This window comes from Dermochelys coriacea, chromosome 1, assembly GCF_009764565.3.
Source record: "Dermochelys coriacea isolate rDerCor1 chromosome 1, rDerCor1.pri.v4, whole genome shotgun sequence".
NCBI classification, from domain to species: Eukaryota; Metazoa; Chordata; order Testudines; family Dermochelyidae; genus Dermochelys; species Dermochelys coriacea.
The window spans coordinates 129,655,380-129,667,623 of NC_050068.2; the positions used below are offsets into that span (position 1 = coordinate 129,655,380).

Consider the following 12,244-nt stretch of genomic DNA (forward strand, 5'->3'; position numbering starts at 1 on the left):
AATGCATCCGATGAAGTGAGCTGTAGCTCACGAAAGCTTATGCTCTAATAAATTTGTTAGTCTCTAAGGTGCCACAAGTACTTCTTTTCTTTTTGCGAATACAGACTAACACGGCTGCTACTCTGGAATCTATGAACAGAGCTCACTTTTCCCTTGGACTTCTTCCCAAATACTATGAACAATCCAGATGACTTTCTAAAGTAGGCTCTAGGTATTAAACAACAGTGTTTTTCATATGCAGATTTTGAAGGCTGTCCTCAGGAGATATATCATGTAGATGAAGGAAGAAGAGCAAAAGGGTAATTGTCTTGACTGATTTGCAATTCTGACACTATGTTGGGGGTAGAACTTGAACTGAGATTTGGAGGATGTATGTGGGACTGGGTAATTCACCCAGACATTTGAGAATAGACTATCTGGTATGCCTAATCGATTTTTAGTCTGTGCTCCCAGAGTAACACCCGACATTTGGATAGCGAGAGGGAGTCAATGGATATTCTGGCCGTTAGAACCCCCACAGCTTCAGTGTCTACGCAGACCGAAGCCAGGGGAAGTTGTCACTGTTCATGACAACGTTTGTTGGGAGGGTATGGGACAAGGAACTACCCTGGCAGGACACCTACTCTTCCAAGCCAATGATAGCTGTGTGCATGTTGAGGCCACCATATGACAAGATATTCATTTTAATATGAATTAATATCCACTGTTGCAGGCCTGTGGATAGAATTTTTCAATCAGCTCTTAGGTTTCAGATACCCTAATACCTGATTGATTCCAAAATTGACTTTCACTCCTACCAGAGATTCAGAACATTTCTGAGTTACAAGGGCAACTTCATATGCTTCAAAATATATATCAAGTTGAAAAGTATGCCTTTCTTACTGCTTATAGACATATAAACTTATGTACATAGTATGATGTATTGGGTTTGGTGACTAAAACTGTGCAACAACCCCATTATAGTATTAGTGTGGGCATGTTATTGCTTGTATTGTTCTTATTTGGTTTAGGGTTATGTTATTGTTGTTGTAAAGGACGTAATAATAATAATACTTTTCATGTCCATACTAACCATGCATTGTCACTGTATCCAATTAATACCCCTAAGGTTGAAATATTTGATGAAGAGTTTGAAATACAAAATTTAATGAAAACGGAAGTTTAAAATTGATAGTTGTGCTAGAAGCACAAAAGAGGGGAGTGTGGAAGTAGATAAACAGAATTTGGATGCAGACCTTTATATTGAGCACGAGTCAGGCTAACTCTAGCTTTAATAACACGAGATTTGTAGAAGCAGGGATAGTGCAAAGAGAGTGGAAAACAACCGTGAAAGAGGCTGTTGTGACCTCGTATTAGATAAGAATAGAATGCAGACTATAAGAGAAATGGTAAGAAAAATAAGATATCATGAAGGAATATGTATAAACAATATGCAGTTGTTGCTTATTATTGTCTGTAATAAAGGTATAAATACTTGTTTATCTAATTGTTTATCTTTGAGAGACCTGTGTAGGTGGGGAAACCCTGTGTCCTAGCGCACTCTCTCACTCTGTGCAATCGCTTGAGGTAATAAACTGTATCTGACTTGCTGCACCCAACCTGAGAGTGAGAACTGTGTTTTTCTCCGACATACCATCAATACAAAAATGGATACAGATGATGGAATATAATTTTGATATTATAAAAAAAGACTGTAAATGCTTGATAGTCCATGTGCTACGGCGATCAGAACAATACAAGAATTTAGAGAGAATAAGAAAGTGCATGCTGTGCAAAGTATGGTCTAATTTCCATACGCAAGGGATTTTAAGAAGCAAGTCCATTTCCCTGCTGTATCAGTGTTAAGCAGTCGTTACCAGCTCTCACAATTTTACAAATCTTGTGATATTTTCAACTTTTTAAATAAAGCTCCTGCTGCTGGAATCAAGAGTTTGCATGAAAATTTCAGCTTTTATTAAAAAAAGTTTCTACTGCTCATGGTTGTGCAGAAATTCTTGAAAACATCAATAAGTGCACCCTAAAGGCTCAAAAACCAGAAAAATACTTCTATTATTTTAAAACTCTTGTGATTTTTGAACTCCTGGGGTAGGCAATGGTGCAGTCTCCCACTAGGCAACTTGCCTGTACTAGTTATTAGGGCATATTATAAAAACCCAAGATTGTTTTACCAAGATTGTTTTACTGTTAAAAACCCATCTATATAGTTTTCATACAGATGCCAAGAGGTTGTCCCAGTATACAAATTAGCAGAATTTCATTCATAAAAATTGACACTTCTGCTGGTGTCATACCACACTTCTCAGCTATACAGAAATAACAGCCAAATTCACACAATTTGACAAGGAAAAGCAGACAATTAAACCTGTGGGGTCTTTCTGAGTACAGAATGTGATAGAGGCTGTTTGTCCAATTAACAGATAATGCAGACATAAGTGCACCTGCCTGAGGACAGAGGACTGAGGCAGTCCACCAGACGTGGCTCTGGGCAGACACCTTGCAACAAGAGCAGCTGATCAAATTGCCATCTCAGCAATCTAACAAAACAAACAAAAAACAGAGTAAAACCCGCAAGAAGCAACCAAACAACTACTAAGAGCTGTCACTACAAGACACTTGCAACTGTAAAGACAGGGTGCAGTGTTGGGTCACCCTCAAAGTTATACAAGTATGATAATTATAATTCTATGTAATAGTAGAAATAAAGATAGACAAAAGAATATATAGGTATTGTAAAAAGGTATGAACATCAGTTCCATGCTGTTGAATTTCACTCTGTAACAAATGCAAGGCCAAAGTGCTAATTATTTCAGGCCGGTACAGGACAAAGAGTCTGTGCTGGAAAGTGATAAGAACTTTGAGGAAACAATGCTGTTCTTTACAACAACACCCTGATGCGCTTCCTCCGCGGGGGCCCCTTGTCATGCCTATGTAAATCTTGGTATCAAAAGAGGGAAAAATAGATAGTGGGATAAAACTTGTTAAATGAATCAAGAGTCATAGATTGTGTTGTTAAGTAAAAGAATGAATGATGAGTGCATGGAATTAGGAGCCTGAAGCAGGGAAATAATTGGTTAGAAAATGGTGCCAGCCTAATCCTAAGAATTTCAACCTTGGTATCGATGGGCCGAAGAATATTCAAAGTGGAGATAACTGGATGACCCCCGGAGGGCGAACCGGAATCCACCCAAAACGCATCAAGGAAGAACAAGAAGATAACACCTAGCCGTCATGGAGCCGTCATGGATGTACTACCAGCTGATTGAGCTGATTGAGGGTCATCTCAATTGTAAATTCAACATGATGAAACGACTTCCATAGACTTGTATTGAACCAGAGACCTATAAAGATTGGACCCCGGGACTGTGTTCTTTGAGTCTGGTTCTACGATCACCCTCCAGGAGCATCAGATGCGCATGACAATGACTCGGCTCCACTCTCATGTACAGGCCACCTGGCCAGTGACTTGGCACGAGCAATGTCTAGGCTGGTAAATATTACAACCTTTTTACAGAACCTGTGAATGAATATCTGTGTGCGTGAATGGATCTATATAGAAATTGCAATAAACATGGCAATTTGCCTTGTCCCTCTTACAAGATCCTGTTGGTATCATTTTTATTGGTGTAACAGAAACGCATCCAGAAGCATGGAAAAAATTGGGTAAATGATGGTTCCACAATTTGCCAAGCAGGACCAAAGGGAAGCACAGAGGGAGTTTGAGGGGGCTTTTTATATCCTTTACTTGAAATGGACATTTAGAACCTTAGACAACTAACCTCCGGTTCTGGGTGAGTTCTTATTTTTTTCCAAACCAGTTCATCCAATCCTTCTGTGAAAGGAAACAGAGCACTAATGTAAAAACATATGACAGGAGTAATGTGTTGGTTGAGAAGAGAACAGGGTCAACTGTTTAGTGGTTGACTTTTTGAATTGCTTACAGCAGAGTAGCAAGAGAAAAAGGGGGAACAACTGAAAGTGTAAAAATACATGTTCTCAAAAAAAGATTACCATAGAGTATAACCATTAATGTGACGTTATTCAGTCCTGCACCAGGACACGCCACCAACACTAACTGGACATTTCTCTTGTGAGACTAATGCTGCAATTTCCCAATATTGCATAGATAAAGAAAAAAAAAACAATCGAGAGGGAGTGGCTAAAGCATCACTTTTCCTGCTACTCAAGAACAGGTGAGGTTTTAGGGCTTGTCTACACTGGCAACGCTAAAGTGCTGCCGCAGAAGCGCTTTAATGTGGCTTGTGTAGTCAGAGCACTGCGGTGGGAGAGAGCTCCCCCAGAGCTCTAAAAAACCCACCTCCACAAGGGGTGTAGCTACCAGCGTTGGGAACATGCTCCAGCACTACTGCACTGTCTATAGCGGCACATTACAGAGCTGAAACTTGCAGCGCTCAGGGGGCTGTTTTTTCACACCCCGAGGGAGAAAGTTGCAGCGCTGTAAAGTGCCAGTGTAGACAAGCCCTTTGTGGGACACCACAGGAAGAGATGTAAATGAATAGTCCCACAAAAGCTCTCAGTTGTGACCCTAATACTCCATATAGGATGTGTTTTGTATTTTGAATTGTTGGGCTGTTCAGTTTACAGGGTCTGTAACAATGAGCTCACTTTGTAAAACTTATGCTTACCTTTTAATTTAAAAACTGAACCAAAATAATTAGCAGCCACTGAATAATGACTCATACTACAGTAATAGTTGCTTTAAAATTAGAAGCTAGTTATACAGGTCTTACAGCAAAGTATTCAATAAATCTCCTCAAGTGGCTGTTAAACTATAGATTCTGAAAGCTAAAGGAAAAATAATGAATATGATTGCTGACAATTAAAATTACTGCTGCTAATTTAATTGAATGATGATTTGCAAATTAATTTTTTTGATTAGCACTTAGCATAATTCACTAAAATTATCAATTATTCATTGTAATAGGGAACAGGTAAGTAATCTAGTTTAGGTTACATTTTTTGCAAATCTAAGTTACTCTAGACTATTTTTTTCTCACAATATTACTTTAACATAAATCTATGCCATCCAATGATACATGAGTATACTATACATTAATTACTGCAACAAGTCTAGAGAATCACTACTGTTGGTCACACAAAGTTCTGTAGGACTTCTCATTCTTCCTGTGGTACACCCTGCTGGGAATTCAAGTTACTGCTAAGAGGCTCACTATGAAAATACGTTTATAGTGTCCAAAGTAATAAATGCACAGAACTAATCTCAAGGGACATTGAGCTTTGCCTCTTAGGGCTTGCATCATTTGGAGAATTTTTCTGTGGAAGAAACAGCTCAAGCTGACTTTGTTTGTTTTACACGCAAAGAAGTATTTTGTGTCCACAGGCCAAAAGAAGTCTGTTGACAAATATGAAGGGCCTCCTAATTTACATTTAAAGACACCCTATTTTCACCTCTATATTTTTTTAAAAGAAGAGTACTTCTACTGCAGTCTAGTATTCATGTCTTAACCCTATCTATAAGGTCACAAATAGAAGAAAAGGAGTACTTATGGCACCATAGAGACTAACACATTTATTTGAGCATAAGCTTTCGTGAGCTACAGCTCACTTCACTTAGAAGTAACCCCCAAATACATAACACCAGTCAAACACGTATCATTCTGATGCTAAGTTGTAAGTATGCCACCAATCAGGTAAACTCTATACCAAAAGGAAGGAGGAGCTATATTTTGCTTCCTGAAAAAAAGCTCTCTTTGGAAAGTCAAATGAGATAGGTGTCTATTTAGGGAAGCACGCAAGTATCCACGGAAGTCACACAGCTTAACTCCCCAACTAAAACAGGCAATAAAAGAAACACCTTCTTTGAAAGGATGGGGAGCGAGAATACTCCTAAGCACACCACAACACTCTTCAAAAGAGACTGCTTAATCAGGAAGCCCCTGCATGCTGAAAGAGACAATGGATTGGATTTTCAAAAGCACTTAAGTGATTTAGGAACATAAGTCCCACTAAAAGTCAGTGACTTATGCTCTAAGTCACTTGGGCACTTTTGAAAATCCTGCCCAGAATGCCCATTATATTTTACATTTTTGGTAATATTTTAAAGGCTGCCTGGCATCTAGTAGAAAATGAAAACAGTCTCTTTTCCTGCACAGCACTGGATAAGTTCCAAACTTAACTGCAGAATACATCAGATAAACACCAGAAGGAAAAATTGAGGCCTAGAGGCTAATAAAGAGAGTCTTTTGTTTCTCTGTCAGAAAAAATGGTTGAACATTTGTTTACTTAGTAAACATGCTGATAACCCGTATTTCTATATGATGTTAATGCTAAGACATCTAGCTTCTTACTTGGGTATGCACTTCATTTGATTCTCCAAGAGACAGACTATTTCATATTGGCTGACTGCCAATGTTCAAAAGGAGAAGTTTCAAAGCTACTACAAGGAGATCCCATGATATTATTTATTTTAAATAAACTTATAGCAGGAACACCTGGCCCAAGCCAAAGCACTAGAAGGAAGTCAGGCCTTTTGGATTTTCGTGGTAAGGATGATGGAGCAAGAAGAGAGGTGTGCTATATGAATTGTATCAGCCTTTCTCTGAAAAGCAAAAGTCAAACAATAAAATGTCCACACTGCAAAACGACCTTAACACCCTGGAGTCCTATTCTTTCCCCACAGGGTAGCGGTAATTAGGTAATTACCACCAACTTCAATGGGAGGGAAGGTTTTGTTTTAATGTGTTTTAAACTAAAGAATTAACTAACCTATAAATATTTCAAGTACTATGTGTGACAAATAGGACAATCTCCTGGATAAACCTTATTGAATTAAATATAATGCCTTTGGGGCCCAATGTATTAAAATGCTTTAAAATGTTTATTGTTTTGTGGGATTGTACATAACTTCTCTAGGAGATGTGGACTAATGCTAACCTTTGGAAATGTTAGGAACTTCAAAGGACTTTCTGAAAAAATGTGAATGTTTAAAATTAAATGCGTTTCCCAGGAAGTCTCTAAGAGAACATAACCCCTCCGATTATGAATGAACTCAGCCATTTAAAGTTTCGCCCGGGGGAGGGGACCCACTGTATGGCTGATTACCTATTTGCAGTCTAGTCAAAGACCCCAAACTAAATAAAGGATTCACTCACAAAATAATGGGGGTTCTTGTTCTGAGCAATGGGTGTTATGAATTTGTAATCACAGGAAAACCCCTGGTTAGCTAGGGTCTGAAGAACTGCTCAACCTTTTGAAGTTAGGGTGATCTCCAGTAAGTTTATTAGCTTGTGTGCAGGTTGTTTTTAATATGTTTTCTCTGTATTGCTTTTATCTTAAGTATAAAATGTGCTTGCTTAGAAAGAGCTGTGTGGTATATTAACTGTGGTAATTACACTGTTAACTGTCTCTGAAGAGAAGGCAAAAAAAGCCAGTTGAGGCAGTCTGTCTTCTGCTGGGGATATCACAGTACAGCAGAACCCCGTTTATCTGATCTAATTGGGACTGGGGCCAGATCCGATAATCAAAAATCCTGATAGAGAATGTGAAAGTGCCATGCCGTAGCGCCATCTAGTGGCCACAGGAGAAATCAGCCCCTTAGACACCTGTATGTGCTGGTTGTCCAGTTAACATGGAGAGCCAGATAATGGAGGGTCGGATAAACAGCATACGTAGGGAACTGCTCAGTGTGGAAATACCCTGGTCAGAAGGGTGAGAGATATGGGCTTCCAGGAAAGAGAGGCAACAGCTGGGGACCTAGAAGCCTAATGTGGGTTCCCTTGCTGAAGCACAGAGGGAGAATACATATGCATTTCCCTGTTATTGTGATACCATGTTATACATATCCATTAAGGAACAAATATTACTCCCTGCCCAGGGCCTGAGTAACAGGGGTTATGTGCTTGGGAAGTTCATGGGAGTAGTCACATTTATTCTATAAAAAAATTCCAAGTACACTTCTACCCATGAAGCTCAGCACACAGTGCAAACATCATCTTTATAAAAACATCTCCAGTGCACAAAGGAATCACACTTCTACTTCCAGGATACAGGGAGACAAATGAAACAACTGCAATTAGTTTACATTAAAAAAAATGCTCCTTTGACTTCTATCAAATACAATCATTCCTGCACTCCATCCAGAATTGGCATACTGGTTGAAAGCCTGCAGAAGTCTGTGAAAATTTATTTCACAATCTACTATTTTGAAAACTATGTAATCTAACCATAAAGATACAATCCTAGATGAAAACTTATCCAACTTAACAAGGAATCACTTGTTTCAAATACTGTTCAAATAAAAGGAATATACTTATCAAATAAAAAAAATATTCAAAACCACCCTGATAATAGAAGTCTGAAAATATGAAACAGAATACTGGATTCAATTTTTCCATCTCCCAGATTTTTTTTTTTAAGGGATAATTGATCTATCCTGTTTCTAGCCTTTATTAGCTGGAAAATCTTCACAACACCACTTTAAACTAAGCCATTGTTTAAAAATACAAACAAAGATATGGAAACTGATGGAGAGAGAGATTAGATCAGCTGTGCAAAGGACTCATAACAGACAACCTTTCTTCATTCGGTTATACTGTGGGAGACAGAGTCTGACCAGGAAGCCCAGCCAGCAGAGGAGAAATGAGGCATAAGGTATCATAGTGGCATTTCAGAGTCCATTTCAGAGTGTTTTTGTTCAAAGCTCAGAATATTTAGGCTTTGGGACAAAGTATTTCAGTTTTTCACCAAAGAATAAAAATTTCCATGGAAATTTGACAAAAAAGGGGGGGCAGGGGGAGGAAATCTTTTTTTTTTTTTTCTGTTTTAATTTAATTTTTCCGGACAGCTCTACTCCTAAATCTTGTGCTCAGACCATGCCTCTCTCCAGCTTTACTTAGGGATGCTCTGGAGTTAAGCCAGAAATTCATTTATCCCCAAACCTAGAGTTTCTTGTTTAAAATGTTGTAAAGAAAGCAACGTTAGAGAAGCCAAAAGACAAACATCGTTCCCACTATCTGCCCCCCCCCAATAAATACAGTAAATTACAAAAGATTTAGATGGAAAACCCAGTTAGTGAGCCAAGAGCAGATGCCTGCTGGCGTGCCAAATTCATGTGAAGTAGAATTACAGTGCTGGAAGTAGAGTTTGTGACTGTTCCTAGTAGGGCTATATTTTCAACTATCTCAGAGGAGAGAGACTGTGTCTTGTATCACTAGAGAACAGTTCTGGGCATAACTGAAATGTTATGTTATGATTGTGTTTTGAATGTGATGGCTTAGAGTTACAAGAATCACGGCTGTGTATCCCATTAAATGAAATGAAAAATACTTGTACAAAAACTGAAAGGGTAGAAGAAACTTTATTTTATCATTTCATTCTTCTGTGTGATTGACAGTGTTGAAAATAAAGGAACAGATATTGCAAACTGGCTTAGGTGTCATTCTATTATTGCTTGATCATTCTTCCTTCCTATCTCAGTGTTGCAAACACAGGTCAAAATTTACATCTTGAGAGACAAGTGGCTTTGCTCCCCTGTAGTTTAGATTTAAGAAGCCTGACATTAGAGTTACTTTGATGTGGAGCACTCAGTACCACTGGGAGCTGTGGGTGGGTGGCCTTGCAAATGTAAACAAACAGTCTGGCGGCCCACCAGCATATTACCCTGACGGGCCACCTATGGCCCGTGGGCCGCAGGTTGCCCACCACTGCCCTAGTTACTGAACATGCAAATAGTACAAGGTAATTCTCAGTTGTGAGGAACTTACAATATAAATAGTAGAGCTAATCAAAATTTCAATGGGGAGAAAAACTTTTTTTGAAGTAAACTGTAATTGAAATATTTTGAGGGTTTTTAACCTGCTATTGAGCTGGTGAAAATTCTTTGACTACAGAAAAAAGAAATTGAGAAGACTTTTCAAAATTCTCAACCAGCAATTTTTTAATTCCCACAATATTTTTTTCTTTTTTAATTTCTAGAGTTTTCTTGACCAAATCTTCTAAATAGACAAGACAGACAGAGCGGGAGTAGAGTTCCATTGGCTTCAATCAAGATTCAGTAGAATTCAATTCTGCTCAACTTGTCAATTTGGTACACCTAGGTTTTGCAGGAGGGACACAAGCGGGGAAGAGAGATGTATCCTTTTGTGTGTGGCTGGGGGGAGGAGAAGGGAGATGTCTTTTTTTTTTTTAATGGCAAAACATATTTATTAAAAAAAAAAAAGAGAGAGCAGTCATGAATAGTAATTATTATTTTACTGTCTACAGTTGACATGGTGTGCACTATCCAAGGACTGTATTAGGTCAGGATTCAGTCTCCGAGTAAATGCACTAGACCTAAAGTATAAACTAACTTTGAAAAATAAACTTCTGTGGCACATGCTGCTCATGTAATTAGCATCTTTTCAGACTCCATGCCGGTACACTCCTTTCCATCATTTAAATCAAGCCTGCAATACACAAAATAAAGATGGCCATTTTATTTATTAAATATCCTGAGCTGAGGTTATGTAACTTATCTTACAGTTCAGAAAGAGGTCAGAAGGACCAATACTACAACTTTTACTCCATCGTTTACCACCATATGCTAAAACTGCTACAGAAAAGTACAAGAGCAGATCAGACATATTTTTCGAGTTGTACATCCAGTCAAACAGGGTCACCTTTGGTACTTATCCTTTGCTTAAGATAAAGAGAGAAGAATTAAAAGGTATGCAAGTTACTAAGGAAAGAGACACTAGCAGTCAAAGGATTTTTTGTTCTGTAAAAAGCATGTTTGGTTTCTACTAGGCCTACATCAGAGGTAGCTATCCCCTAGGCTATTTCCACTAATTAGGCTTCTCAATAGTGGCTTTTAAAGAGATGGGAAATTCAAGCACAAAATAGCAAATCTATCATAATATTCCATTAAGAAGCTGTTTTAGTGCTGTGAGTTCTTCCATGTGAGTGGCAAACCTAGCTGCTGACAGTTTACAGGATTAAATTCTATGACACATTGCCCTCAGAGAAAGTGTATCTGACTCTTGTAAAATACTGTTGTGTAAGTCCCCCCCACCGTGATATAAATGATAATTTTAAACACCAATTTTGTTGCAAGCTCATAGGAGATTTTTTTTCTTTATTACAGTGACACTGTTCATGCTGCTATTGTTAAGGTGTGTCAGCACCCTTATAAGCCCTTATTGTATTTTAAGAGCTTTATAACTCGGCCATAAAAAACAAAATTAAAAGCTACAAGAGAGAGTAAATGCAGTTCCTTCATTTAGAGAAGTGATTCCTTTTGCAAGCATCTTACTTTTTACTGAAAATTTAGCATCTGTCTATCGATAGACACAATCAAACTCTCATTGACTGCAACGGGAATTAGAACAGGTCCTAGCGCGTGCCTGGGTAGCAGTTAGATTGTCATTATAAACCAAACTCATCACAGTGTAACTAAGGCTATTGCTACACTGGCACTTTACAGCGCTGCAACTTTCTCACTCAGGGGTGTGAAAAAAACACACCCCTGAGCACAGCAAGTTACAGCGCTGTAAAGCGCCAGTGTAAACAGTGCCCCAGCGTTCTAAACTAATCCCCTCGTGGAGGTGGAGTACCAGGAGCAGCGCTTTGAAGTTTCGAGTGTAGCCACGCCCACAGTCACTGGAATACAAACTGAAGTTTAATGAATAGACTGTAATTGACTCAAAGGCTTCATTACAGTCACTGTGGGTTAATAATACATTTTTCAAACTTGGATCCCCCATTAAATCTGATATCTGTATTATTTTTTTTTTTTAAAATATTTGCCTTACAATGGATTTACTCTCCTGAACCTATGCTCCTGGCGCAAGCTCTGAAAGTTCTGAAGTTGTATGCTGTTGGCTTTAGGCAAGGGGCAGTATGGCCTGCCACTTAAGTTGACAGTTGAACCCTAGTGGTTCTGGGGCCTCCACTTGTCAGTTCCTCTACTTCTAGTTGACTGCATAAGAGATCTCAATATGTGCTGCCCTCCTACTCCTATGACATTGTATCACAACCTACTTATTCCACACCTCATGAACTTTTTGGGGGGAGAAAAAAAACATCTTTTTTGCCTCAAATATTCTTTGACAAGTGCTTAGCTCTTTTACAAAATTTAAGGCAAGGGACGACAATATTTCAAGGATGAAAGTATGATGGACAATGCCAGAAGCAGCAGAGAAGTTAAGAAGGAAGAGGGTAAAATTCAAGCCATAACCTTTGACCAGGAAAAGGCCATTAGAAACCTTAGTGAGTTTTGGTAGGGCTAGAG

General features: G+C 38.7%; 1 protein-coding gene across 2 annotated transcripts in view; it reads right to left on the reverse strand.

Moving 5' to 3' along the window:
• The window catches only part of LOC119849804 (pseudouridine 5'-phosphatase), a 134,607-nt gene that overhangs the window by 102,872 nt on the left and 19,491 nt on the right, over nt 1–12,244 (reverse strand). Inside the window, exon 2 of one of the 2 annotated variants that reach the window (XM_043499616.1) lies at nt 3,777–3,829. The exons of the other annotated variant lie outside the window; for it this stretch is intronic. The gene's annotated coding sequence lies outside the window, so the exon portion shown is untranslated. The remainder of the gene's footprint in view (nt 1–3,776; nt 3,830–12,244) is intronic. 2 annotated transcript variants of the gene reach the window in all.